The sequence below is a fragment of the Bufo gargarizans genome, chromosome 2 (assembly GCF_014858855.1).
Source record: "Bufo gargarizans isolate SCDJY-AF-19 chromosome 2, ASM1485885v1, whole genome shotgun sequence".
Classification (NCBI taxonomy): domain Eukaryota; kingdom Metazoa; phylum Chordata; class Amphibia; order Anura; family Bufonidae; genus Bufo; species Bufo gargarizans.
Genome location: NC_058081.1, coordinates 349,418,642 through 349,443,394, shown reverse-complemented (window position 1 = coordinate 349,443,394; position 24,753 = coordinate 349,418,642). Strand labels below are relative to the sequence as shown.

At 40.4% G+C, this 24,753-nt stretch overlaps 1 protein-coding gene across 1 annotated transcript in view; it reads right to left on the bottom strand.

The window, feature by feature from the left end:
* Positions 1-24,753, bottom strand: part of UNC5A (unc-5 netrin receptor A) — a 554,915-nt gene that overhangs the window by 244,877 nt on the left and 285,285 nt on the right. The window lies entirely within an intron of this gene.

Below are 24,753 nucleotides of genomic sequence, written 5' to 3'. Positions count from 1 at the left end.
TTGTGGGTAATTTCACTTAAATGTTACTATTGAGGTAGACCCAAACAGGTTAGCCCATATCTACTGGATAGGTAATCACTAGGGCATCCTACTGCCGAGACCCCCACAGATCAAGGGAACATGTCTCATTTATGTCCTTCACTCCATTTACTTCTATGGGAATGCTAAAGATAGACTAGGCACATACACTATTGTGGGACCCTTGCTTTGGTAAGGAACTTCCAGTGATCATACTTTTTCACCTGTCCAATGGATAGGTGAAATTCTTCTTGGGTCAACCCCTTTAACAAATACAAATACTATTTCTATTAGGGCTAATTTATGGCCAACCCATGACTACTCTCTGTCTACTGGTGCATGTAGCTACATTGCGATGCACGCAGCCAATTATGCTACAGCTGCCTGATACTTAACTAATGAGGACCGCACTGTATAGGTGGTCTGAATTCTCAATGGCCATGGTGTATTGAAGGTGCCAAGTGGCCATTAAGAATTCAGACCACTATACAGTGTGGTCTTCATTAGTTAAATATCAAGCAACTGCAGCCTAGGTTGGCCACAAATGGAAAAGATCATGACTGTGCCACGTGGTTGTATCCTAATAGTGTTGTTTTATGCACTCCATATGCCATTCCTGATTGGATGTCATATGGGTACTGACTGCTGAGTCAATGAATACTGAAAAAATACATTCACGCATATGTAGGCACCCAGTGGTCTACATAGAGAAGTAAGTAGAGAAGTAAGGGCCTAATAGCAAGGATCAAACCAGTCATCCTAGGACAGAAGTGTTTCTGCCTAAACCCATTCCTTTAGAGGGTAGAGTCCTGACCAAGTTTTTACCTCCAGTAGAAGAGGAGATGATCCGAACTAAGACTGGACCCTCTCTTGCCCTGGGCTCCATAGCAGTTGCATGGTCTACCGCTATGGTAGTTTTGCCCCTGGAGGCACCATATCCATATCCATGCAAGCACCATATCCATACAGATTTTCTCGCCTAAACTGCTAGCGAGGGTTACTGCTTTTGATTCAGCAAATACATCAGGGCACCATAATGGTCCAACCACACGGTCAGGTTTCCTGATGCTGTTTTGGAAGCCAAAATCAGGAGTGGATCATAAAAAAGAAGAGAAATGATAAAGGACAGATGTAACATCTCTTTTTTGAATTCACTTCTATTTTGGCTTCCAAAACGACATCAGGGAGCCTAAACATTTGACTGTATAGAAACATACAATATGGAAGTGTGCCATATACTGTAGTGCAATTTTTAATTTTCAAAGAAAACTGGTATATTCATTGACTGGCAATTTTCTGGCATTCTTATTTGCGATAACTTGCATTCACTGTGCAGATGTCAGTAAGAATATACCTTTTTTTTTTATTATTTTTCCATTACATGAATGATTGTGATTCAGTGCATATCTCTAATCTTGTGAATCAATTCTACCAACTTTGTACATTAGTAAATCTTTAAAAATGTTATTTTCTTTATAAACTTAAACCCTGGGAACTGTTTCTCCAAACTATAACGGTGGCATTTTTTATACTGTTCTTAGCTACAAGTGGACAAAATATCTAGAAATAATCTTTAAATGCCAGTTAGCCTAGAAAAAAAAAATCATTGTGCTTATGTCTTTAATGGAATATTGCTAGAGCACATACGTAAATGCTGTAAGTCATGTATAAAACAGAATCTAAAGGCTTGCGTTTTCATCATTTACTTATAAAATGTCCAATAGAATACATTGAATGCAACAAATTCTATCTTTTAAACAGAACTCAAGAATGTCTATTTAAGACCTCATGTTTAGCTGTAGCTGACCCCCAAAATGCCACCCTCCCTGATTATGAGTTCAAACCACATTTGAACATACAGCTATAGTATTCATTTAATATAAAAAAAAACTTCCATTATAATAAAACATGTATCATTGCATAGACAGAATCATAGCTTGACTTTGTACTTCCAAAGCAAAACTTCAGCTTGCTGCACTAGCATCATACCTAAATATCCCGGTCCTGGTAGAGGAACTTGTTGGTTCTCCCCCCTGGCAACCAGTATATGGAACCCACCAATTTCAACGGGATCAACCAATGATCTTATGTGCATGGTGGGCCTCTCAAGCTTCCCAAAGGATTAGCCATGTTGAATTCCAACAGCCCTGATGCTTTGTTGGAGATAAACTGCTGTTGGGATCTGGAGGCAGCTCATTCTCCATTTCCAATAAATTAAATATGCACACATGATTATGGATATATGTGATATGAATATATGCAAATATCAATATTTATGGTATAGTTTAGGAAAAAAAGCTAACCTGGCTTGCAGATACTACCAGGTTCGGAATGTCCCACAGGGGAATCCACTGGGGGAGCTTTGAGCAAGGATGATCTCTTAGTCCCCCACCGCCACCCCCTGTACAAGTGGCACATGGCACTGCACACTGACTGTACTACATACAGATAGGCAGAGTAAAGCATCTCAACAAGAATACGTTCATATGGCTTAGGTGACTTCTAGGTAAGAGACAAAACAGCCAGTATTCTTTCCCCAGGGACTTGCCTTCTCTAAGTCGTTGCAGACAGCTCTGTAATCAATCACCCTGAGCGTGTTGCTGCTGCCTGCTTTTGTGTGAGCAACTAGTATTCACATTTAGCTGGACAGTGGGCCCCCAGAATGAATTTTACTGTTGGGCTTTGGCAGCCCAGTCCAACAGTGGAAATTACATGTCTATGAGCATCTTTGCAAATTGTCAAATTGTTTCAACAGTTGTTAAAATGTATGAACATATCAGGATTTCCATCCCATAAGGGACAATTGCTCATCTATAATAAATGAACCTCAAGTGTTAACAAAAGTAGATGGAAAATCATCACAAACTCCTTTGTTATTAGTTAAAAAGGACTGTGTGAGTTTTGCCACTCTTTTACTTTGAGTCGGCAATTGAAAATGCATATACTCAGCTAAATCTCAGACCAGCGTTTTAATTAGCAAAGTATTCTTAAGGTAGTAGATAGCAGACCGTACCTCTTCAAGTCAAAATATCAGACCCATATCTGGATAAATAAGGGACTAATTAAGTATGGACTGATTTTATTTCCACATTTCCACATGAAATAAATTGTAAAAGGTGTAAAGATAAAGTATAGCTTTGCATTAATGGAGCAGTAATTGTTGGTCTCTATTGCTGAAGGAGTAAATGATGCAATGCACTGCAGATTAGAGCAGATAAAACAGAGACCTAGAAATCTCCAGAGGTAAATATTGTACCTTCATGTGGCAATTTAGGATGCTGTTAATGAAGCAGGTCTTTGAAGATCTTCCATAAGCAGGGAAGAGGTTAATGATGCTGTAACTAACTGTGGGTGGTTAGACGTGTAGAGGTATGGACGCGAGAGAGAAGAAATGATTTTAGTACCCTGTTTTACTGTTTCTGAACTGCTAAAATATAGAGTAGGGAGGGTGGTTATTGCTTTGCAAGTTGTTTATTAGTGCTCTTAGCTGTTCAGAGTCATAAACTGGTAATGTACATGAAAATACTGTAAAAAAAGCACTAAATCTAGCTAATACAGAGTTTATATTGAGTAATTGGGATAGTTATTTACTAGCAACTAGTTACTGTAGTTTAAGTCCTCTCTTAGACTGAGGTTATTGACAACATAGGATGATATGTTTGGATAGGAAAAGTATCCACATACACCACTCACAAAAAGTTAGGGATATTTGACCTGTGGGTGAAATTTCAGGATGAACCTAAAATGCACTCTAACCTTTACAGATGAACTAAATGTGACCTTCTCTAAACTTTTGAATGCACATGTCCAACTGTTCAATATTTCAGTACTTTTTGCACAACTTGCTGTTCTCTAACAAGGAGCTTAGCGGCAAAATTCACAACAGGTGTTGTCCAATAAATTTCCTGGTTCAATTAGAAATGGTATTTAAACAGTCCTCCTCTTCATGCTGTTCACATTTTGACATCAGGAGACCAAGATGACACCTAACAATTGATCAACAGTAGCTTGCCATTGCAAGGCTTCAAGTAGGATGTTCTCAGACGGACGTGGTCACTGAGCTTAGAGTGTCACAAAGTGTCATCAGCAGATTGCAACATAGATACAAAGAGACTGGAAAAGTCACAGAAAGGCATAGAAGTGGACGTCCTTTGGCCACATCCCAACTGATGGCAGCTTCATTATGAACAATGCCCTGCAGAACTGGATGTTGAAAGCCACACAACTTCAGGCACTTTTAAAGGAGGTGAGAGGCGCCCAAGTGTCATGTAAGAGCATTCAAAACCGTTTATATCAGCGTATTCTGTATGCTAGGCAACCTGCAAGGGTACCTGACCACACCACCAGTCATCATCTTTCATGGATCAGGGAGCATCTACGCTGGACAAGGGACCAATGGGCCTCAGCACTGTTCACTGATAAAAGTTGATTTAAGCTGAGCAGAAATGATGGCCACCAATGATGTTGGAGACATCAAGGAGAGTGCTATACATCAACCACTGTTGTCACCAGATGGGCCTTTGGTGGTGGTGGTGTTACAGTGTTGGCAGGTTTTCTAGTCAATACAGAACTGCCCTACACTTTGTGAATGGTAAAGTGACAAGCCCATACTACTTGAATAATATTATTAATCCAGTCATTGTGCCTCTGCATGAACAGCCCAGGCCTAATTTCATCTAAATGGAAGAAAATGTGTCAACTCATTAAGGTTGCATCATTAGGGAACTGCTGCTGGAGACTGGGGTACCTCAAATGGAGTGGCCTGCACTTTCCCCAGACTTGAATCCCATTGAGAACATATGGGATCAGCTGATTCGCCGTGTAGAGGCTCGTAACTCTGTACCCCAGAACATCAATGAAAAGTTGTTGTGACTGCCATTTTTTGTGGGGGTATACCCACCACTGTTATTGACTTTTGTTTCAATATTTTGTTTAAGATGAGGAAATCACCATTGTATGTCTCTACTTAAATGCCCTACTTTCATGATATAATATCACTGTAGCGTGAACTTTTTACTTTTTCCTTAAATTTCACCTAAAAGCCAAATATCCCTAACTTTTCCTGAGTAGTGTATAAATACTCTCATACACTCGTAGTGGCCAGGTAAATTCCATAAGATTGTCCTTTTGGCACATGTTTGACACGTAAACATTCAGATGGCACGGCAATGTTTGTAAACTTCCCCCATTGTCTCTTTTGAACCAGGCGCAATGCCTTGTATCACTATCTCAGCAATGATACCACTCACTTTGCAATCCATTCCTTTATTCTGGAGAAAAAGTACTTTTGGTCTATATACAAATAAGCAGTTAAGTCCCAAGCCACTCTGTGCACCCATACTCCTCCTGCTTCATCTGTCAGCCCTTCCCTCTCCTTGATTAAAAGGGCCAAGCAAGATGACTATGCAGGAACCTGGCCCTGTCAATAAAGAAGGAAAGGATGGGGCTAGAGAAAGTAAGGAGGAATAACAAGGGTGCACAGCGTTAACACTGATCACAGACATTTAATCCCTCAGATGCTGACCCCAAAAGATTTCTAAATGATCTGATGTTACCACAGCAGTAGTTCCTGAGGAAGACTTCAAGTAGTAAACAATCCCTCAATCCCTTGTTTAAGTCCCCTCATTAAAATATTTTTTAAAAAGTAAAAAAAAATAACAATATATATATATATATATATTGTGGGGATTTGCTCTGGTAGTTGGGATAAGCTGGTACAGCACAGAGGCAAAGTACAAGTTCGTAATTCAAAAGTCCGTGTTTATTCACACATAAGGTCAAACAAAAAAATGTCACCTTGTCGGCGGTTCTGCCTCCATAGCTCTTCTGTCAGAGAGAGGCAATCACTCCTAGCTGACACTGCTGGCTGGGTTTTTTATAGGCCAGTCAAGACCCGGCCTGGAACGTGGGGAGTACTCACCCACCCATCACTTTGACTACTCCCAGTAAGAGCCGTCCCAGATCAGCTATACAGCCATAATAAAATAGCAAAGTGTCAATCAGCATTGCGCTGCCGCTGACACCTGAAAATACCGGCTTTTACTTCACCGAGGCCAGGAACCTCGGTGACACATACCTTCCGTCAACGACGAACTCTGGTGCCATCCTACAATATAAAGTGAGGAACAGAAGTATTTGAACACCACACCCTGCAATTTTGCAAGTTCTCCCACTTAGAAATCATGGAAGGGTCTGAAATTCACTTTGTAGGTGAGAGACACTCTGAGAGACAGAATAAAATAAAAAAAAAACGGGAAATCACATTGTATGATTTTTAACGAATTTATAAATGTATTTGTCTTGCACTGCTGAACATAAGTATTTGAACACCTGAGAAAATCTGTGTTAATTTTTGGTCCAGAAGCATTTGTTTGCAATTACAGAGGTCAAAGGTTTCCTGTAGTTCTTGAACAGGTTTGCACATACTTCAACAGGGATTTTGGCCCACGCCTCCACACAGATCTCCTCTAGATGTGTCAGGCTTCAGGGCTGTCACTGAGCAACACAGAGTTTCAGCTCCCTCCAAAGATGGAGGATTTAGGTCTGGAGACTGGCTAGGCCATGCCAGGACCTTGATATGCTTCCTTTGGAGCCACTCCTTGGTTATCTGACTGTGTGCTTCGGGTTGTTGTCATGTTGGAAGACCCAGCCATCTTCAATGCTCTGACTGAGGGAAGGAGGTTGTTGCTAAAAATCTCACAATAAATGGCCCCTTTCATCCTCTCCTTACAGTGCAGTCGTCCTGTCCCCTTCGTAGAAAAGCATTCCCAAATCATGATGTTACCACCCCCATACTTCACAGTAGGAATGGTGTTCTTGGGATGCAACGCATCCTTCTTTTTTCTCCAAACATGACGAGTGAAGTTTAGACCAAAAAGTCTTACTTTGGTCTCATCTGACCATATGAATTTTTCCAATGCCTCCTCTGGATAATCCAGATGGTAATTGGCAAAATTCAGACGGGCCTGGACATGTGATGACTTGAGCAGGGGAACCTTCCGTGCAATGCATGATTTGAAACCATGACGGCGTAGTGTTCTACCAACAGTGACCTTTGAAACTGTGGTCCCAGCTCTATTCATGTCATTGACCAGCTCTTCCCTTGTAGTTCTGGGCTGATTCCGCACCTTTCTTATAATCAGTGATACCCCACCAAGTGAGATCTTGCATGGAGCCCCAGTTCGAGGGAGACTGACAGCCGTCTTTAGATTCTTCCATTTTCTAACAATTGCTCCAGCAGTTGATCCTTTTTCACCAAGCTGCTTGGAAATTGCCCTGTAGCCATTTCCAGCCTTGTGGAGGTCCACAATTTTGCCTCTGGTGTCTTTTGACAGCTCTTTGGTCTTGCCAATAGTAGTAGTTGGCGTCTGACTGTATATATATATATATATATATATATATATATATATATATGTGTGTATTTTTTGTTTGTTTGTTTTATTATTATTATTTTTAATTATTTTATTATTTATTTATTTTAAAGGCATGCACAAAACATGCTATTCACATCTTAAAAACTGAAGTAAGCAGACCTCTCCAGTACAATTCAGTATTTCTGTAAGCAGACCATGAAATTGCACACAACTGATGTACATGTGTAATGGTCCTCAGAAAAAGGTTTTCACCAGGGCATAAGCAGTATTAGTGCCCTTATGACCTTCACGCTGATTATTTTTGATTTGTAGTAAATATATATCCCTGTAATACCAGAGATGACTGTGCCAAGGCCGTACAGGTCAACCTCAACAGGGTGCTGAAATTAACTTTTTGCAGGGCAATCAGAAGCCCTTAAGGGAGGAAATAAACAAGTGCACCAGAAAATGGGGATATCAGAGATTTGTGAAAAGGAATAACACAGAAAATCTGTCAGGAGGATTAAGAAGAGTCTTAAATAAATGATTACCCAATCAAATCATTATTTTATAGTTTTGTACATATATTTTATTCGCAAAAAAATAAATAAAAAATATTTAATATACTACTACTTTTTTGTGGGAAGAAAAGGTGCACAAGCAACAGGGATAACCGTAGCCTTGAAAGGATTGTCAAGAAAAGGCAGTTCAAGAATTTGGGGGAGATTCATAAAGAGAGAACTGTGGCTTGAGTCACTGCTTCAAGAGCTATCACACACAGATGTATCCAGGACACGGGCTACAACTGTCACATTCCTTTTGTCAAGCTACTCGTGACCCTAAGACAATGTTAGAGGTGTCTTACATGGTCTAAGGAGAAAAAGGACTAATTTGTTGCTCAGTGGTCCAAAGTCCTGTTTTCCAATTAAAGTGCATTTTTCATTAAATTTAGAAATTAAGGTCCCAGGCTCTGGAGGAAGAGTGGAGAGGCACAATTCAAGTTTCTACAGTCAGTGATAGTTTGGGGAGCCATGTATTCTGCTGGTGTTGGTCCACTGTGTTATATCAAGTCAAAGTCAGCGTAAGCCATCTACCAGGATTTTAGAGCACTTCATGCTTCCATCTGCTGACAAGCTTAATGGAGATGCTGATTTCATTTTACAGCAGGACTTGGCACCTGCTCACACTGTCAAAAGTACCAATACCTGGTTTAATAACCATGATATCATTGTACTTGATTGGCCAGCAAACTCGCCAGACCTAAACCTCAGGGAGAATGTATGTGTAACAGTGTCTGCTGTGCACCTGAGCTCTGTCCTTGTAGGTATTGTTTGTTCTGGGATCCACTCCACAGTCTCCTTTCAGCCCTGGCCGCAGCATGCTTGCTGATTGTACTTCCTTAAGGGCTGGCGTTCGTCACTTCCTGTGCTTTATGGGTTAGATCATGCGACCTCGCTGACCAATCCTAACCCTCCTGCTTGTATATACGTGTCTCAGCCCCCTTCCCAGATACCTCAGTGTCAAGGTCCTTGTGTCCTGCTAAGGTGGCTGAATGCTGAGATCTCTGCTTGTGTTCCTGTGTACCTGACTCGTTCTTGTGTTTCTGGACTCAGCTACCTGTTTGATCCCAACCTGCTTGCCTTGACTCTCATGTTGCCAACAAGGATTACCTGTACCTGTGCGGCCTGCCCTTACCTATTGCTTGCTTGACCTCATCCTTCGGTACTGCAATGTTACTCCCGGTTACGACTTGGCCTGCTCACTTTGTCTGTACTTCTGGAACCTTGCTCAGGTACCTCCTGGCCTGCCTCTTTAAGACGTAGCGACCTGGTGTTCCCCTCAGGAAAGTCTATCCCTACCATCAGGGGTACTGTTAAGATTGAGGGGTTCACATAGACAACGCCCTTAGAGGAGGTAGGACACGTTGCGCAATGGGTTCATAGTAGCTGGTTCGTGACAGTATGGGATTTTGTCAAGAAGAGACATAAACAGACCAAACAATGCAGACAAGTTGAAGGCTGCTATCAAAGCAAACTAGGCTTCCATAACACCTCAGCAGTGCCACAGGCTGATTATCTTTACACCACTCTGCATCGATGCAGTAATTCATGCGAAAGGAGCCTCAACCAAGTATTGAGTGCATGTACTATACATACTTTTCAGTAGGTCAATATTTTTGTATTAAATATAATTTCTTTAATTGTTCTTACATAAAATTCTAATTTTCTGATAAATAAAATGCTTGAAATAGACTCTGTATGTTATTAATCTATGTAATAGATATTTCACATTTTGAATTGAATTACCAAAACTGATTTTTAAAGATGTTCTAATTTATTGAGTTGCATCTACATATATATTAGTAAGTTGCCTACACTCTCCTTAAAGGGCATCGGTCAGTAGATTTGTACCTAAGAAACTGGCTGACCTGTTACATGTGCACTTGGCAGCTGAAGGCATCTGTGTTGGTCCATTGTTCATATGTGACCGCATTTCTGAGAAAAATATTTTTAATATATGCAAATGAGCCTCTAGGAGCAATGGGGGTGTTGCCTTTACATCTAGAGGCTCAGCTCTTTATGCAACTGCCACGCCTTCTCCACTTTCATTGACAAGGCCAGGCACATACAGAAAATTGCCTCACCAGGAATAGTGTTCGGCACGAATATTCAAATTGCTAATTTTAATTGCAAATATTGGCACTTCGAGAAGTTACAAAAATTTTGATTATAGTGCTATATATTTGCATTCTCGAATATTCAAGATTTTTTTTTTCATATATATATAATGCAGATAGTTAATTGGAGATAGTCAGTGTAGGTTAGATTGTGATATAGTGTAGCTGGTTCCAGTGCAGGGTGTTAGGTAGTGTGACAATACTTAGTGCACAAATCAGTAATATGTAGTCAGACCTGCTAAAATGTGAAGTTGCACGTATTGCGCAAAAATATGCACATCAATAATTGCGGATTTGCGCAATTGCGAATATATTGGAGCACTCTATCTGCTTATAAATCATGCCAACCATTTCTCTAGTCTCAGGAAACTTCTAGCAGCTTGAAAAAGAAAATAATCACAAATTCAAGAATTTGTGAATATATGATGAATATTCGCCTAAATATTTGATGAATATTCGCCCAAATATTTGTGAAATATTGCAAATTCGAATATTGCCTCTGCCACTCATCACTAATCAGGAAAGGGTTGCATTTGAAGTTAGAGAAGAAGAAAACTGGGACTTTACATGGATGCATGGCTTAGAGAGAGTAGAGTTCAGTTTAGAAACTTTATTGATGCAAAAAGCAACACATTTCGGGATCGAATGGATCACTTCATCAGCCAGAGTACACCATCTCCCCATTTTATTCCAGATACTACAGTTTTAAATTTGAGATGTATTAGAAGAGTACAAAATTATATATAGCAAATGTGTTGCTCTGCACTGCATAACCCTTATAGAAGAAACTGTAGGGCAGGGAGGCTCAACCTGCGGCACTCCAGCTGTTGCAAAACTACAACTCCTAGCATGCCCAGAAAGCCTACAGCTATCAGCCTACAGCCGAGCATGATGGGAGTTGTAGTTTTACAACAGCTGGAGGGGTGCAGGTTGAGCATCCCTGCTGTAGGGGTTCCTGTTTAAGTTGGAATAAAAAGAGTGTAGAGTGACACTTTATTTTTTTATGTGTATTTTCCACTTTCTATGGGTAACACCTTTATGCATCTATTTACATCTACTGCTTCCTAACTTCAAAAGTAGAGATCTTACTCCACTTATTGCAGCAGTGGAATTTAGAAGAAGCTTATCCTCTATTCCATAATCATAAAGCAATGTTACTCACAGCAGGTCTTCATTGACCTTGTAAAATTGTTTTTATGTTGCCAATGCAGTAATAAAAAAAGGCATAGTATAATAATTGTTAGAAGGGATTAATGATGATTACACCACAGGTTTTAAACTGTAGAGGATTTATCAAGCTTTAGTCTGTAGTTTTCATAAAAAGTGGGCTAAAAGCCTATAGTAATATAATAACATAGTATATAAGGCCAAAAAAAGACATTTGTTCATCCAGTTCAGCCTGTTATCCTGCAAGTTGATCCAGAGGAAGGCAAAAAAAAAACAACTGTGAGGTAGAAGCCAGTTTTCCCCACTTAAGGGGAAACAAATCCTTCCCGACTCTAATCAGGCAATCAGAATAACTCTCTGGATCAACGACCCCTCTCTAGTAGCTATAGCCTGTAATATTACACTCCAGAAATACATCCAGGTCCCTCTTGAATTCTTTTAGTGAACTCCCCATCACCACTTCCACAGGCAGAGAGTTCCATAGTTTCACTGCTCTTACCGTAAAGAATCCTCTTCTATGTTTGCGTACAAACCTTCTTTTCTCTAGACGCAGATAAATAGATGATGGGATAGATCTCTGTAATGACCCCTGATATATTTATACATAGTTATTAGATCTCCCCTCAGTTGTTTTCTAAAGTGAATAACCCTAATGTTGATAATATTTCAGGGTACTGTAGTCCCCCAATTACAGTTATTACTTTAGTTGCCCTCCTCTGAACCTCCTCTACCTGACACTGGTTTTTACAGCTTAGTATGCCGTTCACTAAAATTCCTAAGTCCTTTTCCATGTCAGTGTTACCCAGTGTTTTACCATTTAGTATGTACGGGTGATTTGCATTATTCCTTCCCATGTGCATAACCTTACATTTGTCAGTGTTAAACCTTATCTGCCACTTATCTGCCCAAGCCTCCAATCTATCCAGATCCATTTGTAGTAGTATACTGTCCTCTTCCGTGTTAAATACTTTGCAGTTTAGTGTCATCTGCAAAAAATGATATTTTACTGTGCAAGCCTTCTACAAGATCATTAATAAATATATTGAAGAGAATAGGGCCCAATACTGCCCCCTGAGGTACTCCACTAGTGACAGTGACCCAATCTGAGTGTGTACCGATAATAACCACCCTCTGTTTTCTATTACTGAGCCAGTTACTTACCCACATACAGACATTTTCTTCCAGTCCAAGCATTCTCATTTTATATACTAACCTTTTATGCGGTACAGTGTCAAATGCTTTGGAGAAGTCCAGATACACGACATCCATTGATTCGCTGCTGTCAAGTTTAGAACTTACCTCCTCATAGAAACTGATTAAATTAGTTTGACATGTCCAATCCCTCATGAGGCCATGCTGATATGGCGTTATTTGCTTATTTTCATTGACGTACTCCAAGATAGCATCTCTTAGAAAACCTTCAAACATTTTACCCACGACAGATGTTAAACTTAGCGGCCTATCGTTTCCGGGATCTGTTTTTGGACCCTTTTTAAATATTGGCACCACATTTCCTATGGAACACTCCCTGTCAGTATAGAGTCCTTAAATATTAGAAATAAGGGTCTGGCTATGGCATTACTTATTTTTCTTAGAATAGGCGGGTGTATGCCATCTTGTCCTGGCGATTTATCTATTTTAATATTTTTAAGACGCCACTGTACTTCTTCCTGGGTCAGACAGGGCACTTTTAATGGGAAAGTAACTTTTACATTCTGCATTTCATCTGACAGCTTATTTTCCTCAGGGAATACAGTGGAGAAAAAAATATTTAATAGCTTTGTTTTCTCCTCATCGCTCTCTGCAACTCCCCCCTCATCACTCTGTAGAGGGCAGACACCTTCAGATTTATACATTTTACCATTTATATAATTGAAGAACATTTTAGGGTTAGTTTTGCTCTTCGGCAATAAATCTCTCGGTCTCTAGTTTGGCTGCTTTTATTAGTTTTTTACATATTCTCTTTTTTTCTTATAGTTTTTCACTGCTTCCTCGCTACCCTCCCGTTTTAGTGATTTAAATGCTTTTTTTTGTCATTTATTGCTTTCTTTACAGTTCTATTTATCCACATTGGTTTCTTCTTGTTCCTTAACCTTTTATTCCAATAAGGTAGGTACCTCTCACAATTAGATTTTAGGATGCTTTTAAAAATATCCTATTTTGTGGCTGTATTTTTACTTTGTCCTAGTTAGTCAGGCCTATGGCCTCTCTTAGTTGGCTAAATTTAGCTTTTTTGAAGTTTGGTATTTTTGCTCCTCACTGAAGAAATACTCTTTTGAATGATAATTAGAAGGTTATTACTTTATGGTCACTAGGTGTCCCCCAACCTGCACATCTGCTGTTGTCAGGTCTATTGCTTAATACTAAGTCCAGTATGGCCTTCCCTCTAGTTGGGTCATGAACCAGTTGGGAAAGGTAATTGTCTTTGGTTATTGCAAAGAACAAGAAGTTTCCTTTATGAGATATACAAGTTTCATTTTCCCAGTCTATATCTGGGTAGTTGAAGTCTCCCATAATAACCACCTCAATATGATTTGCTGCCTCGTCTATCTCGTTTAGTATTAGATTTTCTGTGGACTCTGGTATATTAGGTGGTTTCTAATAAACTCCTATTAGTAATTTATTATTGTTTTTGCCTCCATGTATTTCTACCCACAGTGACTCAACATGTTCATGTCCCTCATTTATATCGTTTCGAACTGTGGGCTTTAGACAGGACTTTACATAAAGGCAGACCCCTCCACATCTCTGGTTTTGGTGATCCTTTCTAAACAGACTGTAATCCTGTACATTAACTGCACAGTCATAGCTATCATCCAGCCATGTCTCAGTTATTCCCACTATTTCACAGTCCTCCTCACACATCACTAATTCCAGTTCACCATTTTTTTTAGTCAGGCTTCTAACATTAGTATACATACATTTAAGAGGTTTATGTATATTTTTGACCCTACATCTTTCCTTCTGAACTGTTCTAGTCCCTCTATCCATTTCTGCCCCAGTCCCATTACCTTGCCCCCAGTCTCTATCTGCACTATCTTCCCATCCTATTATGTATTTACCCTCCCCCAGTCCCTAGTTTAAACACTCCTCCAAACTTCTAGCCATCTTCTCCCCAACACAGCTGCCTCTTCCCCATTTAGGTGCAGCCTACCCCTACGATAGAGCATGAAGCCAAAAGAGAAGTCGGCTTCGTTCTCCAGGAACCCAAACCCCTCCTTCTTACACCAGTTCTTGAGCCACTTGTTAACCTTCCTAATCCTCTGCTGCCTTTTTTTTTGTGGCTCATGGGACTGGTATTATTTTGGAAAACACTACCTTTGAGGTCCTTGACCTAAGCTTTTGACCTAACTCCCTAAAATTATTTTTAAGGACGCTCCACCTGCTTCTAACTTTGTCATTGGTTCCGATATGGACCATGAACACTGGATTTTCTCCAGCCCCAGAAATCTGTCAACCCAATCCGCGATGTGTCGAACTCGAGCACCAGGAAGACAACACACCGTTCAACGATCCTGGTCTGTGACAGATTGCCCTATCTGTACCCCTAATAATTGAGTCTCCAACTACCAGCACCTGTCTGGCCTGACCTGATCTCCTGGTCCCCTGCTTACTGGAGCTGACATTCCTCTGACTGGCAGAGGAGATATCTGGCTGCAGCAGTGCTATCCCTGAACAGATATCCCCCTCATCTGCCAACCGTGCAAACTCTTTTCCAAATTGTCAATGCTTCTCAGTGTTGAAATTCGCCCGGTTAGATATTCGATGTGCGATTCCAAACAGGCAATTTGCTCACATTTTGAACAAAGATATGAACCCTCAAACAGCTGTTCCAGGACTGCATACATTATACAGATATGCACTGAACTGCGCTGTCAATAATGAAACACATACTAAATGGGGATTATGCAAGAAAAGAGAAAAATACAATATAGTGCAGTGATAAGAATCTAACTTACTGTAGTCCCCTCCTAAAGTCCCGTAATCTAAAGTCACACACAATACAAACATACACTTAAAAATGAAACACGCGAAACTCGTGTTATTTGCCTGCTTGTATATATGCAGATCTCAAACCAGCCTGTTTTTTTCCCTCTGGATTCAAAGGACTGAGCTGCCCTCAAGACTAGCTTTTTAACTTCTCCTAGTTGGATAGCCTCACCCTAATTACTCACATGTGCAACACCCTGGAGAAGGAAGAGAAAAAAAATGCAATCACAGTATACTTTTAGCTGCTATGCAATAAACCTGGCAGCAAAAGCAAGTCACAGTGTACAAACACACACTTAAAAATCAAACATATGAACGCTCACAAATACGTGTTATTTGCCTGCTTGTATAAAATAGATCCTTCTTATCATGGTATCTATTACCATTTAGTTAGATGTTTGTCAAAACCTATATGTTCAGATTCTCTGTATTTAACCATAAAGGACAAAACTACATCAGCAGTTCCCTCTTTTGTGACATTGCCACAGTAAGTCGTGTGTATGAAGACAATCTTAAGAATAGGGGATCTGGAGAAGTAATGGTACAACCACATAGCGCAGTCATGTCATGGTCGCAATGTGGCCGCACTGCGGTTGAGTACCGCTTCGCTCTGTGTTCCGCAGTTAACTCTTGTTAACTAAGGAAGACTGCACTGTTTAGTTAGTCTGCATTGAGCTACAAGCACTGAGCATGATCATAGTATATAATATACTTTTCATCACGTATGCTTGTTTCTTGTTTTACGGGCATGTAAACACAATCGGGGAGATTTATCAAACTGCTGTAAAGTAGAACTGGCTTGGTTGCCCCTAGCAACCAATCAGACTCCTCCTTTCATTCTCCAAAGGAGCTGTCAAAAATGAAAGGTGGAATTACACCAGTTTGATAAATCTCCCCCAATATCTTTGACCCTAATACAGATATATCTAGTTTGTACAGCAATCCGGATAATATACAGCGCTGGAAAGTAGTGGACCCACTGTAACAACTAACCAGTTTGACTCTGGGCTAAACCTAAGGGCATTGTACTGGCAATTCCCTGTTATTTACCCTTTAACTCCTATACAGGGATCTAGACTTTGCATGGGGAAGCCACCAGCCCACTACCTCCTGGAGTAGCCTTCGTGTAGATGGCAGAGACACCAGTGCAAAAAACGAAGGACCCAGGCAAAAGGTGTAGTCGGAACACAGTCCAAAGCTGAGTATGTGTGTAGTCCAGGTAGCAGTTCCAAGGTGTGGGCAGCAAGAAACAGAATCAGTAGACAGGCACGGTATGGTTCACAGGTAGTCAGACAAGAGATCACACCTACAATAAAAGTATTTTTTTTTAAATTTATGTCCCCTTTCTGTAATGGTTATTTTGATATAGGGGGATGTATGGTTTAGGTCAATGTGGGTTGGGGTTAGCAGCTGCAGTGTGGCATGTAGTGGCATATGTTTTTTTAACCTGTTCCCAACCACCTTACGTATGTCAGCAGCCAGGACGCTAAAATAGTTTTTACAGCAGGGCTAATGTCCGTGAATTTTTTTTTATTGCTTTTTTCTCTTGTAACTGAGGCTGCAGTTACAGGGGTTTTAACAAGGTAGTTGAGCCTCACTGCAGAACTGATCTGGGTCGACTAAGACCCAGCAGCTTGTGCAGTTACTAGTGTTGAGCGAGCATGCTCGGCCGAACTGTTGTTCGGCTCGAGCATCGCAATGCTCGGCACATTGCAGTGCTCGGCCGATTACTGCGGGTGCTCGAGTATAATTTAATGCAATGAAAGTCAATGGGAGATCCGAGCAAAAAATCAGGCACCCCCTGTTCTGAAAAAGAGAGGGTGTCTGGTTCACAAAAAAAGGTTAGAAATTGATGGAAACCCCATCAAAATGGTTTGGAAACAGCATTAAGAGGATGGCTGGATGTGTCCTAGACTCCTATTAACTATGACATACAATAGACAACCACATAAATGCTATTTGCCAAAAGCCAGGTATGTGCAAGCCAACAATCTATCCATGAGACAGATAACAGTCAGCATATCTTACAAACCAGCTCTCATCTGACTGAGAGCCAGTAAGCCTCAAAATGCTTCAGATCTGTTGGACGGCTTGGGTGGCCCTGCACACCTAGATCAATATCATTAGAGTGACAAAAAGTTTTCTGATTGTCCTAACATAATTTTTAATAACCTTTCTGTACAGTTTTGTAATGTAAAAACTCATTTGCATAAACATGGACATATGGGAAAGACATGCAAATGAGCAGAATCTGCCTTCTTTTTCAGCTGAAAAATCATTTGCATGGAAAATTTGCAATCTACACTACTCATGAACAGTGCCATCTATTAGAATCATAGTATTGTCATAAGACTATGAAACCTTCCCACGCTGTTTCCAAACCATTTTTATGGGTTTTCCATCAATTTCTAACCTTTTTTTGTGAACCAGACATCCTCTTCTCTTCCGAGCAGGGGGTGTCTGGGGTTCTCCCATTGACTTCCATTATGCTTGGGTGCTCGGTAGAGAACTCAAGCATACCGATGTGTTCAGCCAGAGCACATGAGCACTTTGATGCTCAATCAACACTAGCAGTTACCAAGCCCCACATAATCACTAGGACTGGAGCAGGAAGTGCCACTTTCAGATTTGTATACAGAGCGCTTATTAGGTGCTGAGTATATAAATGATGGAGAAGGCAGGGGAGTTAGAAAACCTGCCCCTGTCTTCTCTATTCGGAGCCCAGCTGTCATTGACAGCCAGTATCCTGCTTCCGCAGCTGCACAATTAATGTGCAGCTGCCATCTCTGCAGGGACATTTTAGTCAATGGGTGGTCAACTAGTGGTTAAAATCTGGACTAGTTGGGAAGTTGCTTCATTTGTTACACCGGATGCATTGAAGTAAAAGATAAAATGTATTTTTTTTTTTGTCCTTATCTAAGCACTGACAATATGCAGTATGATGAACAACCATTCACTGCTGTGATTTTCTACAAATTTTACATTAAGTCTGGGTTTATCAAGCAAGTGCAGGTGAACTTTTCTATGCCCATGGATTGCTTGCCCTAAAGTCATTTGTATAAGGGGAAAAAAAAGCAAGAGGTAGCTGCGGTGCTCTGTATCCCAGTGCCTATCTTCCTTCTGCCTGGCTTTTGTTCACCATTCATTACAAATGAGCAGTAAAATGGTCTTATTTGAAGGTTAATTAATTAACAAAAGAGGAAAACAAAAACCTGTTACTTCCTCTGCTCCCTCTCCCCTCCCTTTTTGTCTCTCCTCGGTATAGTATTGTGAAATATGATAAAATACAAATGCAGAGCCTGGTGGCATATCTTCCAGTTACTGTCATTTGTCAAGCTCCAAGCCATGAACCTCTGTCTTCTATTCCCTATTGTAAAGAGGACTAGAGGTGGGAGGAGAATGTGTGACTGCCTGTAAGAAACAGACTTTATCTATAGCGCCTCATTGAATTCTTGTCTTGCAGCGTCTAGCGCAATAGGCAATCCAATCCACTGGGGATTGGGGGGGGGGGTATGTTCTGTATACCAATTTGATCCTATTATATTCATAATGGCAAGTTAGGGTACATTCACATTACTGTATGAATTTTGAGGCCCGTGTGACGTCTGTGTTACATTAGCTCTTTTGCAGATCCATTGTAACAATGCCTATTTTTGTCTGCAAGACGGACAAGAATAGGACACTTTTTTTTGTGGGACTGTGGACGGCACCTGGTGGGCTGCATGTTTTGTGGACCCATTAAAATGAATTGGTCCGCGTTCAAGCCACAAAAAATGCACATCTAATGCAGACCAAAAATACAATTATGTGAAAGGGGCTTTAATGGCTAGTAACACAAAATAGAAAGCATATATACAGTCAAAGTGTGCAAATCATTCTAAATCATTCTAAAATCCAGAAATCCCACCAAAATTCTCTCATCTCTAGTGGTAGCTAACTATTTATGGTAGAGAAGCTCAGAGTTAACATTTGTAACATTGTGTAACTGAATAATTGACATTATATACCTGATTGGTTTATAGTAGAGATCTGCACAGTTTCCAAAATTAGTTTTGGGACCAACTTGGGTGATTTAGAAGTGTCACTGGGGTCTCCTAGGACTGTTTTGAACCCTTTTCAAGCTCTTTAACTCCAAAAAAGCATTAGTAATATCAAAGTGACAGTGACATATATGGCTATGGGTAGCTAGTGGTATAAAACAGCCTAATAACAAACTGCACTGTTCAATTAACCCTTTTTGGTGGCAGATACCTTCTCTGCCTTCTGATCTATAAAATGATGACTGCCACAAAGGTCGAATCTTTTGGGAAATTCGATTTGTGTAGACTAAATTGCTTATCTCAAGTTTATAGTTGCCTAAACCTGTCAAAAGTCATACATTCAAGACAATGTTACATGTGTCGTGTTTATTATCAACATACAATGCATTTGGAATGTCCTCAGACCTTTTCACTTTTTTCATGTTGTGGGCTTATGCTAAAATAAAAAATAATAAAAATTCTAGTTTTTCTCTATCATTCTGCACTAAATACCCCATAAAGTGACAAAAGAATATTATAAATCTTTGTTAATTTATTGAATTCGAAGAACTAAAATATTGCATTGACATAAGCATACAGACCCTTTACTGGGTTCTAAATTAAAGCCCATTTCAACCTTAGGTTTGATGCCACAAGGTGTGCATATCTAGATTTAGAGAATATCTGCCATTCTTATCTGCAGATCCTCTCAAGCTCTATCAGGTTGGATGGTGAACTGTTGATGGATATCCATTTCAGGTCTCTCCAGAGACGGTTGATTGGGTTCAAGTCAGGACTCTGGGGGCATTCACAGAGCTGTCCCTAACCATTACTGTGTTGTCTTGGCTGTGTGCTTAGGTCATTGTCTTGTTGGAAAGTAATTGTTTGGCTCAGTCTGAGGTCCAGAGTACTCTGGATCAGGTTTTTATTAATAATATCTGTTCACTTTACTCCATTAAGCATTCCCTCATCCCGGACCAGTCTCCCTGTCCCAGTCACTGAAAAAAATTTGTATGCAGTGGTGTGGATCCTCTGTGCCAACTAACCAGTTGGACTAAACCTAAGGGGTGTTTGGCTAAACCTAAGGTTGTTGTCCTTTCAGTTCCCTGGTATTCACCCCTTAACCCCTATACAGGGATCTGGACATCACCGCAAGGAACCAGCCAGCCTGCTACCTCCTGGGGGTCAGAGACACTGATGTGAAGCACCAAGGACTCAAGCACAAAGCATAGTCTGAACACACTCCAAAGTCAGAGCAGACTGAGTATTTATGCATTATAAATAGCAATTCCAAGGTTGGGGCAAGCAGAGCATGTGTATAGTCCAGGTCACAGTTCCAAGGTCAAGGCAGGTGGCAAGGAGCACAATCAGTAGATAGGCAACGTTTGGTACATGGGTATTTACACAACAGATCACCTTAGTTGATAATTAGAGCACCTCAAAGTTCAGGCGAGGAGATGGATCCACAGCCCAGCCCAGGTAGTCAGCTCCTTAATCAAAAGCTGGACTGAAAGCACAATGAAGAGATTAATTCTTGCACTGCTGTAGGACAGTTCACTGAGCATTAGTCTGAGTTCAGACAGGTAGAGTAGAGTGACATACGCATCTGCCCCGGACAGCAAGACAGCGGTGGGTACGCGTAGCAGCACTCCCACAGCATGATGCTGCCATCACTATGCTTCACTGTAGGGAAGGTATTGGACAAGTTTACTCCAGACATGACACTTAGAAATAAAGCCAAAAAGTTCAATCTTGATTTTATCAAACCAGAGACTCTTGTTTCTCACAGTCTGAGAGTTCTTTTTGTGCCTTTTTGCAAACTTCAGGTGGCTTCTTTCTGTCCAGTCTGCCATAAAGCTCAGATTGGTGGAGTGCTGCAGTGATGGTTTACCTTCTGGAAGTTTTTCCCATCTGCACACAGGATCTTTGGAGCACAGCCAGAGTAACCTTTGTGTTCTTGATCACCTCTCTTACCAAGGCCCTTTCTCCCCAATCGCTTAGTTTGGTGGGGTGGCCAGCTCTAGGAAAAGTCCTGGTTGTACATAACTTCTTCCATTTAAGGAGGCCACTATGCTCTTGAGAACTTTCAGTTCAGCAGAAAGTTTTCCATACCTTTTTCCAGATCTGTGCCTTTAAATACTCCTGTTTCTGAGCCCAACAGGCAGTGCTTTTCTCCTCATGGTTTGGTTTTTGCTCTGATATGATTTGTCAGCTACGAGACCTTATATAGACAGAGGGGTGTCTTTCCATTTTATGTCCAATCAAGTGAATTTATCACAGGTGGACTCCAATCAAGGTGTGGAAAATCTCAAAGATGATCAAGAGATCAACAGAAACGGGAAACCCCCCAGACCAAAGCTTAGTATGACATTCCAAACCAGCTCTCATCTGACTGAGAGCCAGTAAGCCTCAAAGTTACTTCAGATCTTTTGGATGGCTTGGGTGGACCTGCGCACCTAGATAAATATCATTAGGGTGACAAAAAGTTTTCCGATTGTCTGAACATAATATTCAATAACCTTTCTATACAGTTTTGTCATGTAAAAGCAATTTTTCAAAAACATGGTCATATGGGAAAGACATGCAAATGAGCAGAATCTGCCTTCTTTTTCAGCTGAAAAACCATTTGCATGGAAAATTTGCAATCTACACTACTCATGAACAGCACCATCTATTGGTTTAATAGTCTTATGAAAAGATGATTACTCTTGTCATAAGACTATGAAACCAATGGATGGCGCTGTTCATGAGTCATGAACAGCGCCATCGATTGGTTTAATAGTCTCATGAACTCATGAACAGCGCCATCTATTGGTTTCATAGTCTTATGACAAGATTATTAGTGTAGCCTTTGTGATAGCAATTCATGATTAGAATATTCATGATCTACACTACTCATGAACAGCGCCATCTATTTGTTTCATAGGCTTATGACAAGATGATTACTCTTGTCATAAGACTATGAAACCAATAGATGGTGCTTTTCATCTAGTAAGTGGGGTGCAATGCTCAACCAACAGAGTCCACACACCATGTAGCACTCAGCCTATAATAGCCTACGCTAACACTGAGGTGTATATCGGATTGCTGATATCATTAACACATCTTCTAGCACTTTATCTGCGGTAATAAAAGCTTGCTAGGGTGTATCTGAGGACTATTGCCCTGATTGTAATGACTCATGAACAGCGCCATCTATTGGTTTCATAGTCTTATGACAAAAGTATGAATCCAATAGATGGTGCTGTTCATGAGTAGTGTAGATCGTGAATTTTCCATGCAAATGTTTTTTTCAGCTGAAAAAGAAGGCAGATTCTTCCCATTTGCTTGTCTTCCCATATGACCATGTTTATGCAAATTAGTTTTTACATGACAAAACTATATAGAAAGGTTATTGAATATTATGTTAGGGCAATCAGAAAACGTTTTGTCTCCCTAATGATATTGATCTAGGTGCGCAGGTTTACCCAAGCCATCGAACAGATCTGAAGTAACTTTGAGGCTTACTGGCTCTTAGTCAGATGAGAGCTGGTTTGGAATGTCTCATAATGCACAAGGCTGCCATTGTAAGGTATTCTGACTAAGCTTGTCATCTGTCCCATTGATAGATAGATTGAGGGCTTGCATATACCTGGCTTTTGACTTATATCCCTTGTGTGGTTGTTTATTGTATGTAGTAGATAATAGGAGTCCAAGACACATCCAGTTATCCTGTTAATGCTGTTTCCAAACCATTTTGATGGGAATTCAATTTCTAACCTTTTTTTGTGAACTAGACACCCTCTCTTCATCCGAGCAGTGGGGGCCTGGTTTGATGCTCGGGTCTCCCATTGACTTTTATTGTATTAAATTGTGCTTGAGCATCCGCAGTATTCGGCCGAGCATAACAGTTCGGCCGAGCATGCTCGCTCAACACTAATATTTATTAGTCAGCAGATATATTGGCATCTCATGGATCAAAAGGTTTTGTATACATTCTGTAATTGTTTGGTCAACATCTATTTATCCTAACCTTCTTATACCAAGCGTGCTTGGGGGGACAGGGGAGTAAGTCACTGCTAGATACCTCTGGAGTAGACTTATCTCCCAGGAGAAAGGATCAAGCAAGTTGAAAGCATTGTACATTATCATGAAATGATGGTGCTACCAAGTCAAAAATAAGAACGGACATTCGGGTCAAGCAATGATAAGCCTAGAGTGTCTAACGTCTAGGACCTCAAATAATTAGCAGTGGTTTGTTGAGGAAAACAACAACATTTTCAATTTAACTGCAGTACCACTACAGGGGAAATATAGCAATACTGTACATAGTTAACACTGATATCAATGGGTTGTCCATTTAACCACTTCAACCCCGCTAGCTGAAACCCCCTTAATGACCAGGCCACTTTTTACACTTCTGCACTACACTACTTTCACCGTTTATTGCTCGGTCATGCAACTTACCACCCAAATGAATTTTACCTCCTTTTCTTCTCACTAATAGAGCTTTCATTTGGTGGTATTTCATTGCTGCTGACATTTTTACTTTTTTTGTTATTAATCAAATTTGAACGATTTTTTTGCAAAAAAATGACATTTTTCACTTTCAGTTGTAAAATTTTGCAAAAAAACGACATCCGTATATAAATTTTTGCTAAATTTATTGTTCTACATGTCTTTGATAAAAAAAAAATGTTTGGGCAAAAAAAAAATGGTTTGGGTAAAAGTTATAGCGTTTACAAACTATGGTACAAAAATGTGAATTTCCGCTTTTTGAAGCAACTCTGACTTTCTGAGCACCTGTCATGTTTCCTGAGGTTCTACAATGCCCAGACAGTAGAAAACCCCCACAAATGACCCCATTTCGGAAAGTAGACACCCTAAGGTATTCGCTGATGGGCATAGTGAGTTCATAGAACTTTTTATTTTTTGTCACAAGTTAGCGGAAAATGATAATTTTTTTTTATAGATTTTTTTTTTTCTTACAAAGTCTCATATTCCACTAACTTGTGACAAAAAATAAAAACTTCCATGAACTCACTATGCCCATCACAAAATACCTTGGGGTGTCTTCTTTCCAAAATGGGGTCACTTGTGGGGTAGTTATACTGCGTTGGCATTCTAGGGGCCCAGATGTGTGAGAAGAAGTTTGCAATCAAAATCTGTAAAAAATGACCGGTGAAATCCGAAAGGTGCTCTTTGGAATGTGTGCCCTTTTGCCCACCTAGGCTGCAATAAAGTGTCACACATCTGGTATCGCCGTACTCAGGAGAAGTTGGGGAGTGTGTTTTGGGGTGTCATTTTACATATACCCATGCTGGATGAGAGAAATATCTTGACAAAAGACAACTTTTCCCATTTTTTTATACAAATTTGGCATTTGACCAAGATATTTATCTCACTCAGCATGGGTATATGTAAAATGACACCCCAAAACACATTCCCCAACTTCTCCTGAGTACGGCGATACCACATGTGTGACACTTTTTTGCAGCCTAGATGCGCAAAGGTGCCCAAATTCCTTTTAGGAGGGCATTTTTAGACATTT